Here is a 22,907-nt window from a genome sequence, read left to right on the forward strand (position 1 = left end):
CACAGCCCAGGAGGCATGACAGGACCTACTGAGGAGCTCTAGCATCTTCATATATGTCCCACCAGAGCCAGGGCCAGGATTGTGATACTTGAGAGCCCCTTGTATGCACAAGCCCTCTGGAAAACATTTTTCTATCATAATCTATTCTCATAATTGCGACTATTGTTGTTATTGTTATTGTTTTCAAGACAGGGTTTCTCTGTGTAGCCCTGGCTGCCCTGGAACTCTGTGCACCATGCTGCCTCAGAGATCCACCCTCTTCTGTTTCCCAAGTGCTGGGATTGAAGGAGTGTGCCACCACTATCCAGCTAAAAAAATTTTTTTAAGTGAGAGCCCTGAGAATTACACATGTGTCAGGCCCTTCCTTGGTCAGAGTCCGATTCACTTGGCGCCATAAATGTCTACAACTCTTTCAACTATAAACTCGTGGGAGAGACAGAAACCCTGTCACCTTTCCTTTTGTATTCAAGACAGCTACACAATGACCAACACCTAGGGGCCACTTGGTGTGCACTTCAAAAGTAAGTGTGTGTGTGTGTGTGTGTATGAGTGTGCAAGAGCATATGTGGTCAGACATGTCACACGTGTGTGTGCATGTATATGCATGTGTGCAAGTATGTGAGTGTGTGTGCGAGTGTGTGTGCGTGCCTGTGAGTGTGTGTGTTCAAGCATGTGTATGTGTGTGTGCATGTGTGTGTGCGTATCTGTGCTGTGAAGACTCATCCTGGTTGTCAACTTGACCACACACACACACATTCAGCTACATCACAAGCTGCTGGCCATTCCCGGGAGGGATTCTCTTGATCAGATTCTTTGAAGCAGGAGGCTCACCCTAGAGCTGGGCCACACCCTCTGGTGGCCACGATACAAGGACTTAGAGGACAGAAGTGTTTGCTTTTTGCCTGCTTGCCCTCACTCTTGCTGGCAGGTTCGTCTCCTCTGCTGCTGCAGCAGCATTCCTTCCCCAATATTAAAACCATCTTCTCTGGACCCCAATACAGAGACCAGCAGCTCTGGAAGAATCCTCCAGGCCTTCAGCTGAGAAAATCCAGACTCACAGACTAAAAAACTCCCAGATTCTACCTCTCCAGGGCGAGACAGCCGTTGTTGGACCACTGAGACCACATCCAGTAAGTCAATCTAACAAATTGCCCTTGATACATATATCGTTTCTATTGGCTCAGTTCCTTTGGTGAAGCCTGACAAGTACATGCCCTGATTTCTTTTTACCATGGATCAGGAAACTCTGAGTACTCCTGGTCATTTAGATTAACCAATCATGCTCAACAGCCAAGGAAGATGCTCACACAAATGGCGTTTACAAACATAATTTAAGATTTTTCAGAATCACCAGCCCTGCATTAATATTACATAAACAACTAACAGGTTTTTACCGTGCATAGGCCCATTCTCGTTATTTTTTCCCCACCTTTCTCTACTGCCCATCCCAACCCAACAAAAAGTCTTCATGCTAGTACACAGAAAAAAAAAAGAAACAAAAACAAACAAACAAAAATATGCAGCCCGGAAATAGCTCTCCACGATACCGCATGGCCCTTGGGGAAGAAGCAAGCTTCAGGCAAGAAGAAACTTCCGCCACTCTAGAATACATTTTAGCTTACAAATAAATGATCCCCCTACTTAGTAACACTATCCCCTCCTTTCTGGCAACAGGAAGATATGCTTGGCTATGAACACACACACACACACACACACACACACACACACACGGTAACTGTCATCTAAAAATATAAAATTAGGGTAGACAGGCAGCCAAATGATCCAGTATCCAGTGATCAAAGAAACAGCACACAAGCCATTGTGATAGGATGGGTACAGTGGCAAAAATGTAAGGCTCGGCATGAGTTGGTTTTTTGTTTTGTTTTGTTTTTTTAATTTACTGTATCTGTCTTGGGTTTTTGCTGTAAAATGAATCAATTGTCTAAAGGCTTGTCTCCAAGATGGGGACGAGGCGTCAAGAGCGAAAGGTTCCTGTAGCAAAAGCAAACTTCATTTTCCGAGTCCCATCTGCCGTTCGCGTTGCACATGTTAATGTTAAACACCGGGCAATTTATGTTTTTAATATTGTTTCCGTAAACAGAGCTGATCAAAACCCACTGCCACTGGGAATGCCAAACAATATTGTAAAGTTATGAGCAGAACCTAGGGACCCTGCCCCTAGTGAGACCGGAAGGAGGCGGAGCCCGGAAGGGCTTTCTTAGAATGGCTGTAAGTTTGCCACTTCTGGAACACAGCAAGAGTACTCATACCTTCTATGCCGTCCTGAGCCTTAGAAAAACAAAGGATTCTACCTGTGTCCACACACTGATGGAGCCCCACGTAGCCAGACAGTTAGTGGGGAACCAACTTATGTTAGCTCACAATTGCTTTTTTGTGGGGAAGTCAAGGCAGCAGGAACTGGATAGAGCTGGTCGAATCATATCCATAGTGAAGGGCTGGAGAGATGGCTCAGCAGTTAAGAGCGCTGACTGTTCTTCCAGAGGTCCTGAGTTCAATTCCCAGCAACCACATGGTGGCTCACAACCATCTGTGGTGGGATCTGACACCCTCTTCTGGTGTGTCTGAAGATAACTACATTGTACTCATATACATTAAATAAATCTTAAAAAAAAAAAAAAGAGGAGAGAGAAATTAATTTGGGCATGCTCAGTGTTCAGCTTACCTGTCCCCCTTTCCCCAGCCTTCACAAGTGATTCTGCATTACATCATCGGACAATTAAAATGATACATGACAACAGACAAGCTAAAAGCCTTTTTTTTTTCTTTTTTTCGGAGCTGAGGACCGAACCCAGGGCCTTGCGTTTGCTAGGCAAGCGCTCTACCACTGAGCTAAATCCCCAACCCCTAGCATTTTTTTAAAATTCCTGTGCTATATCAGAACCTTCACTCCCACCTTAGAGCAGAGGGCAGTGCCCAGGCCCGGGCAGGGATGTGCATAATGGTAGCTGCCAGAATCAAAAGGAGTGGCTACTCTTCCTATCCCTCTGGTCTGCTCCAACAACCATCCAAAGGTGTGTTTGTCCCTGGATGGTTGTTTAGGTGAGTGTTTTGCCATTTAGCCACATGCCAGTTTTACACCAGAGGTTTCCAAAGAACGGTTTTTCCTGGCATTCTTATCCCTACCCACTCCTCGACGCTTACATGTCAGCCCACAAGGTACTAATGTCTGTCCCTGGGAGCCTCGGAGGCCCCAGCAGCAAACCAGACGAACCAGGACTACTAGCTCTTGCCTGAATTCAGAGGACCAGAGAGAGGGGAGGACCTGGATTTTAAACGATTTCTAGGAAGAGTTTCACAGAGGACAAACTGTTCGAGCGACAGCCTAACAAAGAAAAGTCCGAGGCAGGGAAGAGAGATTTAAAACAAACACGCAAACAAACAAACAAACAAACAAACAAAAACCAACAACGCACAGCTCTGGACAGGTGATGAGCGAACAGGCAGAGGAAGCGTGGTGCACGGTGGGGAAAGTCTGGTTACAGACTGGTTCCGGCAGGGAAACGCAGAAAGGTTGGGATGAGCATGGAGTGGCTTTCCCCCATCAGAGAGCACGGGGTTGTCTGTGCTTGCCCTATAGCATCAGGTAATGGCTCGGCTTGGGTCCTACGTGGGTCCTGCTATTGGCCAGCTGAGCCCGCATTTCCTCGGAAGGCTCTGGCGGGCCTGCTTCTCCTATTATAGGTTTGTGTTGAGTCTGCTTTTTGGCACAGCTGTTTCCTTCACAGAATATTCCTCTGCGGCTGTAGAGCGGGCCCGCAGGATCGTCTGCAGGGGTTTTTTTTGCACCATCAGCTTTTCCAAAGAAGCTGATGCCAGGGTCGACTCCTGCACTTTCTCGCATCTCCCTTTTGGAGAGCAGGTGCTCTCTTTTTACTAACCTAACACTTGCTTCGAGGCTTAGAGATGGCTCTCAGAAACCTTGGCAGCCACAACCGTGTAACTGTGAAGTGTAAGAGAAGGATCTAGAAAACAAACAAACTACTACCGTTTCCAGGAACATAGCAACGGTGGCTTTGTGTATTCCCACAAGTGCATCTGAATTGTGGGGTTAGGTAACAGTCTGCTGGATACAAGGATACATTACTAACGTCCTCAGAAACATGGTAAGCAATAGTCAAAACAATTTAACTTGCGGATTAATAAACAAAAACAAAGTCTTTACAAGTGGAGAAGCCTATACACAGCAGAATCTAAAATAAAACAGATCAACAGAAAAATCACAACCATGTTCCCACCACCCAACTGCCCTCCAGCCCCTTTTGTCTAAGTCACTGTAGAGATAACACTGGTGGTCGGTTCTAGGAATTTCCTAGGAGAGAAATCTCTGGACACATCTAAGAGTTTCTAAATCTGGCTCGCTGATGTGAAAGTACCCACCCTAAATATAGTGGCTCCAATATGGGATCCTGGGCTGAGTAAAAAGAAGAAATTGCGTATTGGAGAGAGAGAGAAATGGCTCGGCAGTTAAGAGCACTGTTTGCTCTTGCAAGAGGACCTCTGTTCAGTTCCTAGCACCCACCCAGTGGCTCACAACTGTCTCTAACTAAAGCTCGGGAGACTCTGACGCCCTCTTCTGGCCTCTGTAGGCACTGCATGCATGTGGTGCACAGACAAGCATGCAGGGAAAACACCCAAACACAAAAAATAAAAATAAAGAAACCTTAAAAGGAAAAATTGAACTGAGCAGGATTTGTCTCCCTTGGCTTCCTGACTACTACACACACATAGCCCTTGTGTGTTTCCATGTGGGAGATGGGGGCGGGGGGGACTATATCCCCTCAAACAACCTTTAACATTATCTTCCTTCCAGGAGCCTCTTTGTCTTTTGTCTAGTTATTCAGTCCCTGCGATGAGAAAAGTAGCCAGTACAGTCATGGGGTGGGGTGTTGTTTTGTTTTGCTTTTCTCTACAATGTGGGCAAAAATATTGCTTTTTTTTTTTTAATCCAAACCATTTTCACAACCTTGGTGTGGCTGACCTTCGAACAAGAACCAAAGTGGGAATTTCTGGTTTTGTGGGAGACTCGGTTGTGTCATGTGATTTTTTTTTTCTGGAAACTGTCTAATGAGAGGAGGTTTTGCTGAAGCAGACACGTGGTGCGTTTCTGGATGTTGCCTGGTGAGAGGGCATGCGACGTTTTGCTGGAGCAGGTGCTTGAGAGGACACAACCGACCCACAGTGGACGACGCTCTGGCATTGGTTCCCCTAACATCTCTTTGCTGGCCTTCACTAGGCTCTGCCGACACTGGTCTTTGCTGACGGCGCTCTAATATCGGTTCTCCTCGCTTTCTTCGCTGATCATCACCTGTTTGACTTTGTAGAGAGAAATGCACCAAAGATCTTCTGGTGATGTTCTGGATGCTTCTGGCAGTTTCCAAGGCTCGTGCTGATTAGCGAATCCTCCAGGCTTCCTGGATCACGCAGCTGTTACTGTCTCGTGTTTGGTGTTCGCCGAGTAGACTGAACTGCTGACAACTGAGACTGGAATTGCCCCCAAGAACTATTTCTAAACAGGTCCACAACCCCCATTTCCTTAACCTTTTTTCCCCTACCTCTGGTGGGTGGTGGGCTAGACTGGGGGTTGAAGTGTTAAAGAACCCTTATTAAAGTACGTTTTGAAAAATATAAGCCTTCAGAGATCCCAGTCTGCAGGACCATCCTGGGTATGAGAGGGCAATCAGAAGCATTCCTGGCCTCCATACACCAGATAACACACACAATTATAATGTCTCCAAGATATTATTAACAAGGACCCAGTGTAAGGGGAAGAATTATGGGGCTCTAGACCATTCTGGCCAAAATTACACACCCATCAATGGCAGAGAGTCTGATGGAGAAGGAAGCAGGATATGGACACCACACAAAAAAAGTCAATAAAAACACCTGCTGTGAGATTCCTCTGATGTACTTTCCTCTCTGCAATCACCAAAAATGGTGGCGCGCACTTACAATTTTAGCACTCCAAGAGGCAGAGGTGGGGGAAGCCGCAAGTTCGAGGTTAGCCAGAGCAGCACAGTGAAACGCTATTTCAAATTCAAATTTATTCTTTTTAACAAACCGTCTTTATTTTTGAGTAAATCAAATCGACAAATATAAACAAAGTAGAAATATTAAAATACAAATAAATGTAAGACAAAATTTTAAAATCTTAAATAAAAACACACAACCCGGAGAGAGTATCACCAAATCCCATGCCCTCTTTCACAGAGCTTGCTGATGAAGTACCAGGGAGTGACTAGGATAACATGATGTCAGGATAGAAAAACAGAATGAGGAACCATGTCAGGGACTTCTACTATAAAGCCACCCTCACATTAAGGCGGTTGGTTACACGGCATGAAGGTTGAGGTCCATGCCTCCAGTTCCTCAAGTGAACCCTTGCCTTCCCCTCTTGGTTCTTCTGGGCACTGCTGACTGTGGGAGAGGCTGCCCATCTTCCTGCCCCCTTCCACAGAGAGGAAGGCAAAGGCGTTCTACTTCTCAGAGCAGGAAGCTGCTCCGTTGCTTCACCTTCTCTACAAACATTTGGTAAGCACCAAACGCCTTGTCAAGCCTCCATTCTCTGAAAAGCCAGGAAAACAGTCCGGAACAGACCAACAGACTCCCTGTGAGGATATTAAGTACAATGTCTAACTATATTAGGAAGAGGAGGAGAAAGTAAAACCCTTCCCAAGCAGGTGCAGAGCGTAAGCAGGCCTTCAGAAGGCCACTTGGTTCCTTCTACAGTTGATACAAAGTATCAAGCTAGTCCTTTCAGAAGAGCAACTATAAATGGATCTCCCAGTGCATAATCCCAAAGGTGTAGCCCAGGGAAACCACTGCCAGTGACTGGTGTCAGTTTAGGCTCTTGGTGCAAGACCGAAAAACCCACATTGGGTTCAAAGTGTGAGTGGATGTAACAACCTTACCAAAAGCACTTGAGAAACAATCTGTCCATTTTCAGTTTCCCCGGCAACTTTTAGGGTCACGTCAGTCAGGGCAAACCCCTACAGTACCCTGAATATCACGGGGACTTGTCTGAGGTTCTGACTGGAACTCTTCACTAATGGGCAACCTGCTTAGATACCACACAGGTACCTGCTACCAAAGTGACGCCATTTTGTCTACCTAATTAATTACCAGAGGTGGCACGATGCCAGCAGGACCCAGCCCCATGTGTGTGCCCTGGTGACCTAGGTAATAAAATCTGGCCTCAAATCCAATAGAGAATTAATCCTTCACTGCAAAGGTTATATAGCAGGACACAGACAGGGGTGCTGGAAGCCCCAGCCCTGGAGAGCCCCCTTTAACAAAGGACAACAAAGAGGCTTATGTGATTGTTATCATTTTAACAGAATTGCTCACGAGACATTTGCTATCTCCCCCACCCCCAACAGCCACTGTGGATTCAAATATTCTAATGCATTTGGTATCTTCTTCTGCATTTTCAGCCTAAGGAATAAATATAGTAGAAAACGATTGCCCTCACGCTCCCTAAACAAATGGTTTCTAAAAACCTGGCACATCTAACTTATTCCTGAGAGTCGTTGTATTATTTTATTTCTCTTAATTATATCTATTTATTGTGTATGTATGGGTACAGGCTTGCGTGTGTAAGTCAGAACATGTGGGAGTCGGTTCTCTCTTTCTACTATGTGGGTCTTGAGGAACAAACTCAGGCCGTTGGTCTTGGTACCAAGCACTTTAATCCACCAAAGCTGTCTCACTGTCCCCATGAGGGTTGTTTTAAAGCAGAAAATAAGACTTTCACGCAGTGATTTTTTTTCTTGTGCTCCAGATATGCAGCTATTTCGGTCACATTTAGTTGGTATCTAGGTATTTCAAAATCAGAGTGGAAAATCAGAGAAAGAAAGAAAGAAAGAAAGAAAGAAAGAAAGAAAGAAAGAAAGAAAGAAAGAAAGAAAGAAATCATAACATTTAACACTCTGTGAGAACACAGGAGAGCAGGGAAACTAACAAGTGCCTTCTGTATCACTTATTTCCAGGATTCCCCTAACTTTGTTCATCTGTTATCCTCTAAAGACAGAATTATCTGCTCTGTTTTAAAATACAGGTCTAAGGTTGAACAAGACAGACTAGCCTAACATGCGCACAACCATGGAAATGACTTTCGACCTTGTCCTGGCAAGCTTGTTAGCTTGACATGGGCTAGTATCATCCAAGAGGAGGGAACCTCGGTTAAGGAATTGCTGTACGTTCTAGGATGTAGGCAAGGCTATAGGGCATGTTCTTAATTAGTAACTGATGGGGAGGGCCCAGCCCATGGTGAGTGGTACCACCTCTGGAAAACAGATTGAGCAAGTCCTGGGAAGCAGCCAGTTAGCAGCATCCTCCATGGCCTCTGCATCAGTTCCTGCTTTCCAGTTCCTGTCCTGGGTGAGTTCTTGCCCTACCTTCCTCCAATGACAGACTCTGATGTATGCATTAAATATACGTGAAATAAACCCTTTCTCCCCAAACTGTGTTTGGTCATGGTGATGGACCACAGCAACAGAAACCCTAAGACAAATCTAGCAGAGAGATGTCTGTCCAAAGTCCGTGGAGTTAGTCAATCATGTGATGTCTGGCTGTAGTCCCAGCTCCCCTCCCTCCACTCAGGACACACCACCTGCCTATGGGTATTGTAAGAAACAAACAACATGACATGTGTCCTAGGACCAGAACAGGACTGAACAAAGCAGTGGTCCTTACAGTAGAACTGTGGTTCTCAACCTGACACAGTGACCTCTTACTTAATACAGTTCCTCATGTTGTAGGGTCGCCCAGCCACAAAATTATTTTGTTGCTGCTTCACAACTGTAATTTTGCTACCATCATGAATCATAATATAAATATCTGATGGACAGAATATCTGATATGAGATTCCAGGGGGTCATGACCCACAGGTTGAGAACCACTGCCATACAAGTCCTGACCATGTGATTGACCTAAGGTCCTTCTGAGTCATTAAAGGTATACCACACAAAGACTCTAGAAACCTAATGGTCCCCAGCACAGGATGAACCACTCACTTCCTTTTCTTAAAAAGCTATCCGTTCTGTTGAAATATCAGATACACATCTTAACACAATCCTCACATTCAATATTCCCCTTAGAAAACAGCCGACACAATTATCTGGACGGCATAATGATAAGACATGTCAGGCCACCTCCAGATACACCATTCTACTTCATTTTAACATTCATTAAGCTCCCGTTTGCAAACATCTCCCCCTGTGTCTTCTCCAAGCAAATTATCATCCTCCCTGCTGAAAGGTGAGAAAAAAATTGAAACAGAAAATTATTAGTTCAATATCACAGGTGCCAACCATCAGCTCCCAAAATGGCCTCATTTCCTATTTCCATGGCACTGGAAAGACAAAGAGAAAACCAAACACAGTAACTCCAGGGTAAGCGGAGAAACAATTTTCAGGAGGGGTGAGTACCATCAGCCTCCAGGCCTCAACTTTCCTTCTCTGCCTGCCCTCCCCAACCCTCTCATTAAAAAAATAACATGAATTATCCTTCCCTCAAAATACTGATTATTTGTGTGTTGAGAGGGTGGGGAGATTCTAGACATAAATAACAGAAATTCGCCCAAAATCTCATTGGTTTTCCTAATTACGTTCCTATGCTTGTGTTAACAACCCCAAGTCCCCCACCTTGCAAAGGCATGGGTCCTGAGAATAATCTAGGGATAGCAAGAGTGTTCACACAAACAGTGGCTACCACCCAGATCTGTTCATGGTTATTCTCAAGGGAAGGTGCACGGGTGAAATCAGGAATACGTCTCTTAAAAAACTGCCTTAGTGTTCCTCACACTAGAGAGTCCTGGGGCTTCCCTGATCTACTCTGTCCTCTGTGCCCAGGGAAATGAAGCTATACATCTGAGGCCATGTATTCTCTATGTGTGGTCTGACATTCTTTGTTTCAGCAACCTGTGTGTGTGTGTGTGTGCACACATGCGTGTGAGGTGTGAGCAGGTGTGTACACATGTGCATGCATGTGTTCATGTGCAAGTGAAGGCCAGGGGCCAATTGGATGTCCCTCCCCCTATTGTTCTCCACCTTATTTTCTTTTGAGACAAGGTCTCTTGCTGAAGCTGGAACTTGCTGGTTCAACTAGCCTACCTCCAATGCTAGGATTACAGACATGTAACATGGGTGCCAAGAATCTGGATTCAGGTCCTCATGCTTGAACAGCAAACACCTGGCTGAGCCATCTCCACAGCCTCTCTCAATAACTTTTCAATCATTAATCATACGCTCCCACCCAGTACCCCAAATCTGGCCCCAGTATACCTCACCCCTGCCAGTGTCTGTCAATCAATAGCTACCAAGCACATGTCAACACTAAGATAACAGCTTTCAAGTTTTTCGGAAGATTAATTATGAACATTTGCAAGTAAGGAAGGGCTGGCCCTTATGGACACACTGAACATCCAGAAATAAGCTCCCTGGAACTAAAAATAATGCAGGTTTAAGCAGTCCTTGAAAACTGAAGTGCCTCACAGGTGGAGCCTATCTGTGCAACAAGCTCACTTGGATGAAGAGGGAGGTGAATCTGAAAATGTCCTTCACAACACCGTCCTAGTTTGCTTCTTGTTGCCGTGATGAAACACTCACTGAAACCACCCTGGGGGAGGAAAGGGTCTACTAACTCAGCTTACACTTAAGATCCATCATCAAGGGAAGGCAAGACAGGAATTCATGGCAGGAACTGAAGCAGAGACCACAGCTACCTTTCTTTTTTTTTTTTTTTTTTTTTTTTTGGTTCTTTTTTTCGGAGCTGGGGACCGAACCCAGGGCCTTGCGCTTCCTAGGTAAGTGCTCTACCACTGAGCTAAATCCCCAGCCCCCACAGCTACCTTTCTTACACAGCGCAGGCCCACCTGCGTAGGGATGGTGCTGCCCATGGTGGACTAGGCTCTCCCATACCAATCAGCAATCGAGACATCTTACAGGCCAAGTTGATAGGGGCAATTCCTCAAATGCATTCCCGGATGTGTCAAGTTGACAGCCAAGCACAGAACTGCAGGAATTAGCCAGAATTTTCATTTAAAATAGTTCCCATTTTTCTTCCCTAATTTTACCCCCAGAAAAATCAAATTACCCAAAACCTATAGAAGCTTTTAATATGTCTATTAAATTCCCTTCAAACCACCTAAGTGTGCAATAAAAGCCATACCTCAAATTCCTATCTCAATCCTCCATCCATCTCCTATCACCAGAACATAATAATTAAAAAAAAAAAAAAAGTTTCCCATCTATCATGAATTGGGTCCGAAATGCAGAACCGCCCTACAGGGTGTTCAGACTATGCACGGTAGGAAATTGCCACACTTCAGAGGCATTCGCTACTCACCAGGACATCTCAATTATTTTTAAAATTGTGTCTCTCTCAAAACTTGGATACATTCCTGGTAGGTAATTCGACTATTTACATCGTAATTTTCTGGCATATGGTAATAAAGTATCTTTCTCCAACAATCGGTTTAGTTCAACAATTTTCCAATTAGATGGGAATAAAATGTCATATGGAAGGAATGCTTTTGTCTAATTTGCACATAATGCCATATGGGCTACACATCCCTCCCCCAGAAGAGCGTTCCTCGATGTTTGAAACTCTCCATGGCCACGGCTGCTCACTCGAGCTTCTGATCTTGGTTAAACGGCTTTTATTTATAGAGTACTGACTTCGCCACCCATACAGTCTTGTTTTCTTGGCTCTGGGCTTCTTTCCTGGTCAGTTTTTTTGGTTTTAAGACACAGATGAAGCGGCTGAGCCTGACCTGAAACTTTTACTATATAGCACAGGCTCGCCTCCAACTGGCAGTAATTCTCCTGTCTCTGCTTTCCAAGTGCTGGTTCTGCAGGTGCAAACTGCCAGGCTGGCTTCTCTGCATAGCTTTATTTACCACGCATGGAGTTCACCAAGCCCTCCCACCACCGCTCAGCCCCGCGCTGTTGCAGCTTCTTGTCCCATTTCTGTCACTCGATGTAACTACAATAACGAGATAACCTTTTGTCATAGTAGAAGATTAATTACCACGAAGAAGGAGATGTCTATTGTATCTGTAAAAAAAAAAAAATCATTAACAAAACATGAAGCTTGAACTTGAGTCTCAATTGCCATCCGAATGTATTCTTTGCGCTTTTAAATGAAACGAGCTTTCGTAGGAGAATTCATTGTCGGTGGCCTTTTAAATGAATGAAATCGCTTACAGAAAACATAAATAAAAACAGTGGCAGCTCTTTACTGAGAGATAGCAGGAAGCGTAAGGCACTCAAGGGGTGACCGCAACGAATAATAAACGAAAGAGGACTGTATGTGAACTGGACCCCTGGCCCCTGACCCCTGACCCCTGCCCCCCCCCAAACAAGCTTCCGGGTCACTGGTCCCAATCTGGTCTAGCAGACGATCCAGCTGTGGAGACCTGAGAAAGAAAAAGATACCTGAAAACACGGGAGAGAGCGAAAAACACGGGAGAGAGCGAAAACACGGGAGAGAGCGCCAGCGAAACACAAGCAACAGCAGCGTGATGACGTATCCGGGTGGAATAGGTCCGGTCCGAGTTTTTAGGCTCTACACTGTAATTACACAAACTTCCACTTGGTGTCATCCTGTGAGCTTCTACAGGCTAAATCTAGGATTAGGGAGCCACTTAATCTTATTTTCTGGTTAATCCCCCCATGGATTACATGACTGCATTTTCTCACTGTCTTCATCCCTTGGGTAGTTAATGACCATGAAAACCCCGCAGAAATGAAATCATTGAAAAAGCTGACACTCTTCTGGGGGGCACACGCCTCTGACTCGTGATAACTGTGTCTGTTTGGTGGCTCTTCCGTGTTGCAAATGCTATTACATGTAGTCTCTTCCAGATTAATTTTATTTTACTTCAGGAGAAATTAAGAACCAAATAAACTTATGGATCTTAAAATGATGAAAATATCAATTGCATCCTTTAAAAAAAAATATTTTCCGGGGTTGGGGATTTAGCTCAGTGGTAGAGCGCTTGCCTAGCAAGCACAAGGCCCTGGGTTCCGTCCCCAGCTCCAAAAATACTAATACTAATACTAATACTAATACTACTAATAATAATAATAATTTCCAAAAATTCAGGAAAAAAAAACTTTTTTCCCTCAATCATGTGACAGAAAGACCCACTGTTAAACAGTGGAAAAAACACATGTTTTCCTCCAAATCCCTCCTGGAATAAATATCACAAAATCTTTGCTCTTCTTGGGTTGAGGGCCAGCCACCAGGCTCAATATTCAACCATTTTCACCTAGAAAGCTAATGGAAAGTTTTTCTGGATTAAAAAAAGAAAGAAAGAAAGAAAGGAAGGAAGGAAGGAAGGAAGGAAGGAAGAAAGAAAGAAAGAAAGGGACAAGATTGGGGAGGATTATTATAAACAATTAAATATTCAACACCATTTATTGATTAACATCCAATAATTTTCTTCTCGGTGTCAACAGTCTAGTATCTTGGTCTTGGTGACCAAAAGATAATAACTGCATTCTCTCCAACTCTAGGGGTCTTCCTGATGCTTCTCGTTCTTTCTTCCCATCCACAGCCATCAGCAATGCCTTCCCAGCCTCCCCTCCGAAATGCTTAAGGTCTCTCTAAGAGCAAAGCTGTGGCTGGGATCACAAGCAAGGGGGAGGGTGGGCAAGAGGGGCAGGAAGAGCGGGTGAGAATGGATGTCGGGTCTAGAGAGGGGGTGGGGACGGGGAGCAGGTGCTCACGTGGGAACTGCACACACCACACTGAGGATGAAGCAGGTCCAAAGCCGAGCCCAGACAGGATGAAAAGAATCCACCCCTGTCTGATAAATATATTAATAACCCATCTATCGTAAGAGCCTACCACCACCCCCACCACGCCTCTCTTGACATAATTCATAGTGCGCACAGTACTGTTGGAAGGAGAAGCCAACAGAAGAGCAGCCCTGTGAATCCCTTGGTACCCAATATTTACATGTTCGAAGATGTGTTTCTTTCTGAGTGGGAACAGGAAAAGGTGGAGTGTTTCCCCTCCCGCCAGGAGACCCATTAAATCAGCAGCCTCCTGCCCGTCCTTCAGTTTTACTTGCTTTCTTTTCACTGTGTTCATGGGTGAGCGCCCTCCTGTCAAAAAAACACCTTGGTCTCTTGAGTACCAGTCACCTGCTTTCTGTCCCTATTTTCTAAGCGTAGGGATGAAATATAAGATCAACGTGTGACGTCAAAACTGCCATTGGAACTCTAGAGAGCAATGAAAGAGTCCAAGTTGGCAAGCTAGAGAAAACCAATCGTTTCCCTCATAACCAATCAGGCTTCTCAAAGATCACCAGGGGGAAAGTGGCATACAGAGGCACTCTGTCTGCAGGGTCTCCGTAGTGGCTGTACCTTAAAACAGAGGCACTGGGACCTACGCTGACCACCACAAAGCCCAAAGTGTGTTGTTAGTGATAGCCATTGGTGAGGGGGAGCCTTAGTAATCAGAGAAAAGCACGTATTGTTATTAATGGCTACTGAAAACTAATAGCCCTGACCATTTGCGATTATAGAATCTGTGGTAAGGAGGAGACAGAAGGCAATGGTTTGCTAATAAGGAATTAGGGACTCGGAAGATAACTCAGGTATTAAACAAAGGGCTTGCCACACAGAGCCGTGGGACCAGAGTTCCATCCCTATCAACTTCACAAAAAGGTGGGGGTGGGTGTGATCCCTACACTGGGGGAACAGACAGGTGGAGCCTGGGACTCACTGGCCGGCCAGGCTCGCTTAGCTCACACACGATGGGTCTTCATAAGAGATCCTGTCTCAAGACGCAAGATGAACAGCTCCTGAGGAACGACATGCCAGGTTGATCCCTGGCACACATTAAAGTTCATGAACAAAAACATGTATGTAAGAGTTTGAATGAAGTTAAGGGGTCCTGGCTGGTCTGTGAGAATTATATATGCACAAGTGAAAGCCAAACTGGATAAGGAAGGGCATTCTCAGAAGGACCACAGGCTGGCCAAGAAGCAACTGGTCAACCTCACACAGAGGAACCCTGGGGCATAGGGAACAAACACTGTGGCGAGAGTAGGGCCTCTAGACCATCACTAACAACAGCACATGGAAACTAGTGAAAGACCCTGGGCCTCAGATAGAAAAGGGCTGAGGAGACGGACTTTGCACATTGGTAAACAATCGAAACCAGGTGTCTACACACAGAGAACATTGATGGAATTCCTAAATACAAACCCTCAGGTTGATCCTGATGCTCCACAGATATATATATACTTAAAAGTGTTCTCTGAATGACTAAAAGGCAGCCATATTGAAGAAGCACTATGAATTTAGTGTACGAACTCTACCGGAGAGATGGTCTCTATAGTCATGGGAGTCATAAATGGGACCTTTTATGTCCTTTACTCTTCATAGTAACCCCTGGGATCCCAAAACCCCCGTCTTGTAGAAGACCGAAGGGAAATAAGAAAAGTCAATGGCTTGTCTGCAATGCTGAAACTAGAACGCAAACCCCACTGCAGGGCTTCCCACAGCCTGCTAGCAAGGAAGGGAATCCAAGATCCCTAGCAGGTGACCTCCGATAGCTCAGCCTCCAGTTCCAGCTCAGCCACGCCACTCCGCGGGCAAGCCGCGGGCAAGCCGCTCACGCGCCTGCTCCAACTGAACCAAACCGCTGAAGACGTGCTAGCGCTAGCGGCGCTTCTGCAAGCACCCCTGCCTTTCCTCCTGGCTCTCCGGAATCGCCCCACCCTTCACCTTCCTGAGCATCGCCCTAGTAAAGCCCTTCTTGTCCAGCTCAGCCTGGCCCAGGCAGGACTCACAGCTTCCTCCACTGGACAAGGGAGGACAAGAAAACGATGCCATGCCTGTGCCATGTGTGTCTCACCGCAGCAACGGACCGCGTGCTTTTTGAGGAAGAACGGGAGTAATGTCTTCAGAATAAATAAATATCAGAACTTTGTGTGCATCGCGGCACATTTCTAAAAGCCCGAAGGCTACATGAAAGTCACCGATGCAATAACCATTCCCGCAGACATGGCTTCTGGGTACCAGAAACGCAGCCAGTCAGTAGTACTAAGAGTCGTTATTTGTATAAAATACAGGTTTCTGAACCGGATGTGGTGGTGCGCACCTTTAGTCCCCGCACTCAGAAGGCAAAGGCAGCCAGATCTCTGAGTTCCAGACCAGCCTGGTGTGCAGGGGCAAAACCCAGGACAGCCAGGGCTACGCAGAGAAACGCTATCTCGAAAAACCAAACAATAAAAATAAAATACAGGATTTGAGGGGTTGTGAGGTGGCTCAGCAGGTAGAAATGAGTTCCACCTCCGGAACCCAACCGACTTCACGAGTTGTCTACTGGCCTCTACATGCGTGCCTGGGAAAGTTAACATATTACAGCTAGATTAGATGACATGAACCGCCCTGCCACTAATTCAATTTGGCTTTACCTTTCAATGCCAACACCAGAATGCACCACGTATGCGGCTCACAGTACTGTATTGGATAGGATTACTATATAGGTACAGCCATTCTCATCTGTGTGCGTCTTCTACGTTTTATTTTTTTTTCTACTTTCGCTCTTTTTTTAGAATTTCATACGTGATTACTGCATTGTATCATTTCTACCTCACGCTCCACCTTCCGAACCTTCCGAGCCTCCCCCACTCCTTCCCAAGTCCCTTCTTTAACTATTATTGGCACACACACACACACACACACACACACACACACACACACTAAAGTTCTATTGGAAAAAATAATTAATCGACCCTTTTTATTCCAGGAACGTCCAACCTTTGAGGCTCAAGTACTAGGCTCCAGAATGACACTAAATAAAGGGTGGTGGGGGGAGGTGCATTTCTGCTCTTCCGTTCCCAACCCAGTGAACGAAAATACCAGCTCTAACTCGCATGTACAGCTCACCGAGGCATCTTAAATTCTTCTCAGAATTATAACCCAAAACCCTTGCAGAAACTTTTCAGTATGAAGTTTGAGGATCAAAGACAACGTCATTGTATTAAAATAATTTCCTAAGAGCTGGAGGGATGACTCAGTGCTTAGAGCACTGACTGCTCTTCCAGAGGACCTGGGTTCAATTCCCAGCACCCACCTGGCAGCTCCCAAGCATCTGTAACTCCAGTTCCGGGGAATCTGACGCCCTCTTCTGGCCTCCATGGGCACTGCATGCACAGTGCACAGCTATGGGTGCAGGCAAAATACCCAAACGCATAAAATAAAAATAAATAAATAATGTTAAAAAACGATTGGGAACTAAAAACGGTTTGGGCATATGTGACAAGTTCCCATCTGTGTGTGTAGAAAGACTGTCTGAGAAGGTATTTTGCATGAGTAATTTCAAACAGTTCAGCGCAGAGACAATTAACTCTGGTAGTTTGAGATTGCTTCTCCAGTCATTTCGCAGAGACCGTGTTCATATTGTGTTTGGGATTAGTACTTCCCAGCAGCCATCTGGCAAAGTGTGGGGACTTGGCTTTCCTACCGTTCGCCTCTGTTGTCATTTCCTGAAACCCGTGGCTCTATGCTCCGTGCTGTCTCCCCTGTGCTTCTAGAAAGCACCGAAAAATCTCTGTAGCCATCTCAACTTGCTTCTGGGCAGATGTACTACAGTAGCTAATATGCCACGCTCGCCTCTTCTGTCTGCAAGAGATTCAGACTTCCCAGTACCAATACCAACCTGTCATCCACACTGGGCTGGCCTTAACCACACCCACTGCTCACTTCCTACACACGGTCTAGGAACTGAATCTGCTCTTTCAGTGGGGCTGGAGGTCCTTAGAGGGCACAGGGCAAACATGGAGAAGTACTGAAGGGTCATCACGATGCAGGACAAGGGCCGTTCATTATCCTCGAAGAAAATAACCGTTCTTGCGAAACGCAAAGCAAGCACGATATCAGCAGACTATAGTTCCTCTCCTTCCATCTAGGACACACTCTGGTAACAAAACACTCTGGCGAAGAGTCTAAGAAGTGACTGGGAATATGATTTTCCCCCGAGACAGTCTCTCTCTACGTAGCACTGGATGCCCTGAAACCTGCTATGTAGACCAGGCTGGCCTCAAACTCACAGAGACCCACCTGCCTTTACCTCCCGAGAGCTGGGGTTAAAGGCCACTGTGCCCAGCTGCGATCTTATATCTGTTTTGCAATCCATTTGGATTTCACATTACGCAGACAAATGGATCTGTTGTAATGGCCTAGTCACGACAGCTGAGAGTACCAAAAAGCCAGGAATGCCTTAAATCCCCCGCATCTCCCAGGTTTACCACGAGACACAAGATGGAGCAACAGACGCAGTAGCCGCCCATAACTGTCTCCTGCGGGTGTCCATCAAAGCTCCTACGAGGTTCCTTCTGCCACTGCAGGAGACAAAGAACCCCCACACGGCAGGCGCCTCCTTAGGCTCCTGGGGGTGAAAAGTGGTTACAAGCCAAGGTCTTTTAAAAGTAAGCATTTCACCTAGACGCCTAGACTTTCTCCTAAACCCTGACCTCCTCCTCTGTGCCCAGGAAAGGCGGGTAAAAGAGCAGCCGGTTCCTAGCTACCATTCTCCCAGGGGCTTCTCTACCTTCTGGGATAAAGGATCTGTGGAAGCCTGGGTCCAGGTGCACACGTACACACATCCACATGTCTGAGCCGTCAGATGCGAGGTGAGTGTCTGGGTGTCCAGGAGCCTTGCCCCTCTAAACACCGTATAGCCAGGTTGCCTTCACGTGGGTTTTTCTCTGACTCGTTTTCTTTCGATATTGAAATACTCATCAAGGACGAATTTTGTGGTTCTCCACCACAGCGCCCATATTTTTGAGGGGCAAAAAAAATCCAGGTGGCCAGGGAACTCGCCTGCTGGCCTCTTTGCTAAAACAGACCAGGAGGATTCCCACTGAGGATAAAAGCCCTACTCAGTGGTCCAGATCAGGTTTCTGATGCCCTGAGACACCTTGGTTACACCTGTCTCTCTGCCATCAACCTACACGCCCTGCGGGACACGCCGGCACTAACTCATCCAAGCTGCTGGTGGCTCGTTATGATATTAGCATGAGAATTTCCAGTGCTACCCTTAGACCTGGCTCCCAGGGGCCAGCTGCCCTCTGCGCTCCATGGCTCCTCCCTTACCAGGAACCCTTGAGGGTCAGCGCTATATGCGTTCAGTGAGCTTTCCCTGACCATACTACTAGAAATAGTGATTCTCTCCTCCAAACTATTCTCCCCCGTCTGACTTATTTTCCTCCACTGTACCTAGTCCATTCGACATTTTACTTATGCTCCTCGGATTCCTTATGGCACTGTGTTTTCCCGTTTTCTTCACTGTGTATACCCTTGTATGGTGGTGATACATTTTTAATCCAGGCACCAAGCTGCGGTAGGCACAGATTTTATTCAGGACAAGAGGAAAAAAACCTTACAGAACTTCAACTTGACAAGGTGATGGCACACACCTTTCATCCCAGCACTCAGGAGGCAGAGGCAGGAGGACCTCTGAGTTCGAGGGCTAGCGCAGTCTACAGAGAGCATTCCAAGACAGCCAAGGTTACACAGTGAAACCATGTCTCAAAGAATAGGAAGAGGAGGAGGAGAAAAGGAGGGGTGAGGAGTGGAAGGGAAGGAGGAGAAACGGAGAGGGAAGGGGGAAGGAGGAAGGAGAGGAAGAAGAGGAGGAGGAGGAAGAAGAAGCAAAACAACTTCTACTTGAACTTAAATCCTGTCCATGAACGTGGGGTCAGAATGATGGGAATAGAAGTATACAAAAATAAGGCAAAATATTCAATGTCTGTGGTTAGCGGGTTCTGTCTGCCGTCTAGCACTGCCATGGTTAGGTCTCAGCCCTCTGCAGAGACTGGGGGCAGAGCCTTGTGCCTCTGAGTGAGCACAGTTTAAAAGGTCTCTGAGAAACAGCATCCCTGGGTGGCAGAGACTCGTTTACATCACAAAGTGATGGCGAAATGACTTACAATGTTATGGTTTTGTTTCGCTTTTAAAATAAATAATGTAACAAACGGGAATTAAGCTAAAGTCTTTGCCAGGTCATTCTGTGCCCACTACAAACCCCGTTTGAGAGCCTTCAAGTCTCAGAGCTAGTGGATGAGAGGACAAAATCATTCATGCTGAAAGTGCAGATCTTCTAGGCCAATGTCAACCCCAGTTGAGGAAAGGGCTCATAAGGGGTGCTTGGTGTGTTTGGCGAAGGGCGGCGTCTTTAGAAATGGACGGGTGATGTGTGATGGTGAATGGATGGATAATGAATTGTGGATGCTGGACGACAGCTGATGCATAGATAATAAATATCAGGTGACTGATGGCGGCTGATGATAGATGAGGACACCAGGTATGTGCTATGGTGGGGAGAGTCAAAAAGGGAAGGTTTGAAGACATCCAGGTTCCAATAGAAAGCAGAAATCCAGTCAGAAAAAGGAAACCCTCCTCAGCCCTTTGTAACAACTCCCTCTCAGTCACAGTTTAAAGGCTCTTGCCACTGAGAAGACTGCCAATCAGACAGTCTCCTGCCTCACCTGGTCCTTCCCAACATACTTTGTTTCTTGTGAGGCTTGGTTTGTTTGTTCACTATTTGAAATTCCTTCTTCTTTTTTTTTTTTCCCCCCCGGAGCTGGGGACCGAACCCAGGGCCTTGCGCTTCCTAGGTAAGCGCTCTACCACTGAGCTAAATCCCCAGCCCCTTGAAATTCCTTCTTGAGATGGATGCTAAAGGGTTTGTAGAGGAAGGTCTCCAGCAGAGCTGGGGCTCTCTGTTCCCATTAACATTTTTTAATGACTATCTCTTAGTTGTTTTGTTTCCGTTTTTTTTTTTAGTTCCTTCTCTTTTGGCAGCCTGCCTCTGAGATGTAGATGAGCCGCAGCCTACTTTCCACACAGATCCTCTCCCGGCGCTGCTTTTGTGTTGTTGTTTTTGTTTTGTTTTGGTTTTGGTTTGTTTTGTTTGTTTGTTTGTTTGTTTCTCCAGATCACGCTCAGATCCGAAAAGAAGTCCTGAGAGATGACAAAACACGGGGCTGGTCTTTGGGAACCTGTATGATGTCAGTAGCTCCATGAGGTTCGGGGGTGGGAGGACTGGGGGGATAGCTCAGCACTTAACATCATGGCTGCTGGGGTTGGGGATTTAGCTCAGTGGTAGAGCGCTTGCCTAACAAGCGCAAGGCCCTGGGTTCGGTCCCCAGCTCCGAAAAAAAGAAAAAGAAAAAAAAAAAAAGAAAGAAAGAAACATCATGGCTGCTGTTGTAGAGCAGCTGGGTTCGATTCCCAGCACTCACCAGGCAGCTCGCAGCCATTTCTAGCTCCAGTTTCAGGGGATGTGATGCCCTCTTCTGGCCCCTATGGGTACTGCATGCATATAGTACACAGCCGTGCAGGCAAAATAAATATTTTGAAAAAAGGAAAAGGCTGTTCTAGAGAGATGGCTTAGCGGTTAAGAGCACCAACTGCTCTTCCAGAGGTCCTGAGTTCAATTCCCAGCAACCACATGGCAGCTCACAACCATCCATAGAGGATTTGACGCCCTCTTCTGGTGTGCGCAGAAGGACAGCTACAGTGTACTCATATAATAAAAAAAAAATAATAAAATTTAAAAGAAAAGGCTATTTCATAAGGTAACATTTAAACATAATGGAACAGATTCGAGTCATAGAAACTTGGACTTATAAAATTGGGGGCTGAGAGAGTAGCAATGGAATCCTCCCTATTTAAAAAAGAACCCAAAACTACAAAACCACATAAATACATGGCCAGTGTCCCCCACCCCGGGGCCTCCCAAAGTAAGTCCAGGTGAGGGACCAGAAGCCCAAGATTCCCAGCCTCTGGGTCTCAGTCCGCATGTAAAGGGCTGCAGAAGTTTCCAGCCAGCACTGAGATCTCTAGAAAATTGCTAAACATAGCAGTTATCTACTCCAGCCATCCTCCCCAGTTCTTATCTCCCATTCACAAACGACCGTCCCTGCTGCTCCCTCTAATTGGGCAGCAACAATTCATTAGAAAGCCTCGGGCGTGTGTGTGTGTGTGTGTGTGTGTGTGTGTGTGTGTGTGTGTGTGTGTGTGTTGTGCATCCACATGAGCCTAGGTCTTTATACATCCTCCCCCACGGTTTCAGCTCTGACAGCCTAGTTCCGTGTCAATTATGTAATAGCCAGAGCAGAGAGTTTAACGGAGTACCAGAAGCACCACCGTCGTGGCTCTTACATAATCTCCCATAAAGCCTCGGTAAGCCCGCCCCCAAGGTATGGAAATGTACACTTATAAAAGATGCCAGTTTTCCCTCTGTCCTTAAAAATACCGAAAAGGCTTGCACCTGATTGACTAGTTTGCATTCCCATATAGTATATGAAATCGTCCATTCAGTGAGAAAAATAATCCTTGGTGAAACTTGATTTTTTTTATTATGCAAACAAAAGAAGACGCTCCCTCTCCCCAAGACTACTGAACTTTCAGGGTTTCCTCTGCGTAATGTACTGTACCCCACACTAAGACTCCCATGGGTACCCTTTGTGGAACTAAGGGTCCCTGGTACACACAGCTTTTCTTTGCAAGAAAAACAAGCAGGAAAATCACTTAAATGAAAAGAGACATGGGCTAAAATCTATTAGCTTCTCTCCAGTCCAACACAAGTTTCTCTCCCTATACACCACACGCATGGCTGTGGTACCTCGAACCCACAGAACCACACCTTACGCTGCACTGAGACTAAACGAAACCCGAAGCAATACCCACCAAACAGTCTTAGCCCTGACTACACATGTCAAGCACCAGAAAGCCAGACACATAACAAACGCCATCACCAGAAGCCAGTAGGGACAGAATGTGCATCTGATGCCTTCCACTTTCGTCTTTATACCTGAAAAATTACTGTACGTGTGAGCAGAGATCTTTATTAGCGATCAA

General features: G+C 46.0%; 1 protein-coding gene across 3 annotated transcripts in view; it reads right to left on the reverse strand.

Moving 5' to 3' along the window:
• Mtus2 (microtubule associated scaffold protein 2) overlaps nt 1-22,907 on the reverse strand; it is a 373,086-nt gene that overhangs the window by 347,659 nt on the left and 2,520 nt on the right. The gene's annotated exons all lie outside the window — the stretch shown is intronic.

Source organism: Rattus norvegicus, chromosome 12 (genome assembly GCF_036323735.1).
Source record: "Rattus norvegicus strain BN/NHsdMcwi chromosome 12, GRCr8, whole genome shotgun sequence".
Taxonomy (NCBI): domain Eukaryota; kingdom Metazoa; phylum Chordata; class Mammalia; order Rodentia; family Muridae; genus Rattus; species Rattus norvegicus.